Source organism: Micropterus dolomieu, linkage group LG16 (genome assembly GCF_021292245.1).
Source record: "Micropterus dolomieu isolate WLL.071019.BEF.003 ecotype Adirondacks linkage group LG16, ASM2129224v1, whole genome shotgun sequence".
In the NCBI taxonomy this organism is placed as follows: domain Eukaryota; kingdom Metazoa; phylum Chordata; class Actinopteri; order Centrarchiformes; family Centrarchidae; genus Micropterus; species Micropterus dolomieu.
In genome coordinates this window covers 10,903,837-10,907,756 of record NC_060165.1, presented here as the reverse complement: position 1 = coordinate 10,907,756, position 3,920 = coordinate 10,903,837, and positions in this window count along the sequence as shown.

The window sequence follows — 3,920 nt, the reverse complement described above, 5'->3', positions numbered from 1 at the left end:
TGTTATCATGTGAGGTGGGGGGGGGGGGGGGGGGGGGGGGGGGGGTTGTTATAAAAAAAACAAGTTTGCCACATCAAATAAATCACTGGTGATCATTCGAAACGTCTACAGGCTTTTATTGTTACGAAAATAATTAATTTAAAAGCAGCACTATGATTTATAACCCTATTTTGGGGGCCCTGGAGATCATGGGTCCTCTTTAATAGCTAAAAACACACTGCTAACATTATTTTATCAGCTTGATACTTCATGTCTTTTTTTCTACTTTTATTAGAATGGCTTATAAACATCACAAACTGAACTGATGACATGTTTCAAAAGCTCACAGAGAATGTCACATTACTTCTGTTTGGCAATCTAAGATACCCCAGCTGTAAAACATGCATCTGTGATCGTGTTGACAGAACATCTTAAGCAGCATTACCCCCTCCCAAAACCCACAGTAAGATCTCTGTAATTGGAGTTTTATAATAGGTAGGAAGTTACAGCTCTCTGAGGTCTAAGTGACCCCAAACATAAGTAAGGTTACTCTGTAGGATAATACATAACTTTTCTTTGGCTAAGAATGCCCTTTTGGCAACCATAGGAACCCATATTTGAAAGCCCATTAGAATACAAAACATTGACTTTTTCCTTATTTGTTGTAATAACATAGCTTTATGATCATTGCCATATTTTGTCCCCTTACCATGCCACTTCCTTTGTACATATTGGGTTTGTATACTGGGTGTCTACTGAGGTTGGTGGGACCTCAAATAATAAAAGGAGGTAAAGCCAACTGCAACAAAAAACGGGTTAAACTCTATAATGTTACTCACCATAGAACTGTGCTTCATTGAAACTTCATTGAAACATTGAACGGATATTTGGCAACCTTGGTTACAAACTCAGCCCCTGGCCAACATTACCTCTCTGAAGAATATGAACAAAACTGCTGCAGGAAGTCAGCTGCGAAGTTACCCAACAAAAGTTTGAACTGTAGATATACATCTAAACAACCTCTTTAGTGCCAACATCATCTTTTACTTTTTTCCATTTCAATTCAAATATAATTCATTTTAAATAAATAGCAGTGCTGCCCCATGTTGTGTCCTCAGTGTAGTCAGTAGGGTATTGTTAGTGCACTGTCTTGCTGATTGCCATCATAGCCATTGAACCCCATTGGTAACAGTATAAGTGAGATTTAAGCCTTGGTAACATGAGAGTGTGGAGGTGATTGATGTGAAATATGCCCTCCCTCATTGACTGGCTGAACTCCATTTTCTGCTCCTAATGCAGAAATCACTCCGGGTCCCCAGCATAATGATTTACGATGAATCTGTGTCAATGTTGAACTCGGCAAACCCCACGTAATCCATCTTGCAGATATACCTACCTACCCCGCCCCACCTTGCCTGCTCTCACCCGCTTGTCCCCTGCCTTCGCAATAGGAAGGTAAGGAACGCGGCTCTCTCCCACCGTCTATAAGTGTTGAATCCATTACGGGGCTGATGTGTAATCACAGAGGACCTCTGTGCCCCCTCAGACTGTAATTACCTGGATACAGATACTCCCTCTCTCCATCCCCTAGAGCTGCTCAAAGCCAAGAACTCTGTTAACCAGCATGCAGTGCTTTCAGCCTGCCTATCTGGGTGGCAATGTGGAGATATATTTGAGAGATGGGGCCTGTTAAGAAAAAAAATCATGGATAAAATTGCATTTACGTAATGGAATTTTGACCTTGCAGTATGTAATGGCCGTAGTTCACCTCGAAGATTGAATCATGCATAGAGCAAATCAAAGCCTGCACCTCGAAAAACTGACTGCGACGTTCCCCCCACATTTGGAAATCTTTTGAGGACTGTACAATCAACACAACTGCACCGTGAAATCAACCCCTGTTGTCTGTCTTTGTGTCTTCCACATAGTGACATCGCTGTTGCTGCTGACAAACATTATCTTGTGTGTGATCATGTGCACAGTGTCATCCCCCACACACCTCCCCCTCCTGCTTCAAAATAAGTCAAAGTGGAGCCGGCTGTGTAGACACAGTAGGCTGTCACACTGTGTCAAGCGTCGGTGTCAGCGTTGCATCTGTTGCAGTCACATCTCAGAAGACACGAGGAAACGTCTCTCTGTTGACTTCATCTGTTTGTTTGGCAGCCTGCCTGATTGCTGGAGTGTGTACAGCGCAGAGGAGCGCCGGCTCAGTCGGTGCACACGCTGCCGACAAGCCTAATCCTCTGTTCGCCGGGAAAAGGAGGGAATCTGGTCCGAAACAAACATGCATCTCTGTTTGTGGCTTTCTCTGGCACACACACAAACACACACGCACAGCCAGCCCACACTGCGGTAATCCAAGCATCGGAAGTCTTTGCTGCTTGTCTTGAATACATTTTATGAACAGAATAAAAGAAACATTGATTCTAAATAGTGCAACACTGCAAAAGTTAAACATTAGGGCTGACCCGCAGAGGGGAGACAGTTGAAGCAACATTACCGGAATTGATCACAACTTGTTACGTAACGCTGATGCAGTGACTTAAACCGATGTTAAGTACGAAAAAGTATAATAAATGTAAATTTATTGTAATAAATAAATAATAATAAATTGTAATAAATTGTAATGTAAATGTAATATATGACAGAGCCAGGCTACCTATTTCCTCGTGCTTCCACTTTTTATGCTAAGCTCTCCTATTCCAGCTACATAGCCTACTTTATTTACTGTACAGACTTTAGATTGATATCAATCATCTCATCTAACGCTCAGCAAGAAAGTGAACAAGCCTATTTCCTAAAAATAGTTATATATACTTTTAACACATTTATAATGGCATGAGTCTGTGCAGTCCAAGTGTTCAGTTTTCTGATACACCTTTATCATTACCTGTGAGGATCCCCTCTTATCACAAGCTTCTTGCTGACCACATTTGTATTTTTGTTACAGAGTAAAACTTTTGCAGAAACTGAGCTGAAAAGGAGAAATGGCTGTAGGACAGAGCATCTGTAATTATCCCTAATGAGCTTATTCCTCAGCAGGCTGCGAACAGAAATGCAAAAGTTGGCCCAGGTTGGCCTTCGCATCGATATTAATGGCCAGGCGAAAGAGTTGAGGTGTCGCTTTGAACAGCAAGAACCGGCACCTGTACCTGATCAAATCTTCAAAGATTTTACACACAAGTCCCACAGAATGAGTAGAACTTAATAAGTAAGGCTTTTTGAAGCTGACCGTGACACCAGCTGAACCCTGACGCCCTCACATGATTAATAGCATTATGGTAAGTCTTTTTTTTCCCCCAAGTAAAGGATTGTTTGAGGCTGTCTGATCAAAACATTCAACCTTTTATTGGTCCAACTGTCAAACGAGGCAGACTTTGTGTTTGGCAGTTTGAATCATTCTGTCTGGATGGGGAATGGACCTGAATAGGGCATGAATTGATGGACTCACTAAAGAAGAATCTCTCTGTGATCAGAAGGAAGCCTGTTACTGCAATTGATTAGCGTTTCAATGCAAACAAACACCCTATTCCTCAAGGAACAAGGATTCTCAGAGTTGAATAATGACGGACTTTCTGCTTATATAGCTGGACATCTGGACGATGGAAGTTTGGAGTGAGAAGAGCGCACATAATCGGTTGCAAATGTTCACACAAAAGCACCAGGCTTCATAAATATGTATCCCTCGGATAAAGAAAAAGAATAGCAGTTGACTGACGATTAATAGTGACATTAAAAACAAAAAGAGCCCACTTGCCAGGTGATCACACTAATACGGGCCAGGCGATGCGAAATCCACATGTGACAACGCTAGGCCCGCGCCACAGCTTTAGAGAGGATTCAAAATGGCTTCCGCCAGCTCCTGGAATAATATGAGATCAAAGTCGACATCCATCTGTGATTAGTTTAACTTTATTGACAGTCATCCAAAGCCACAGAGA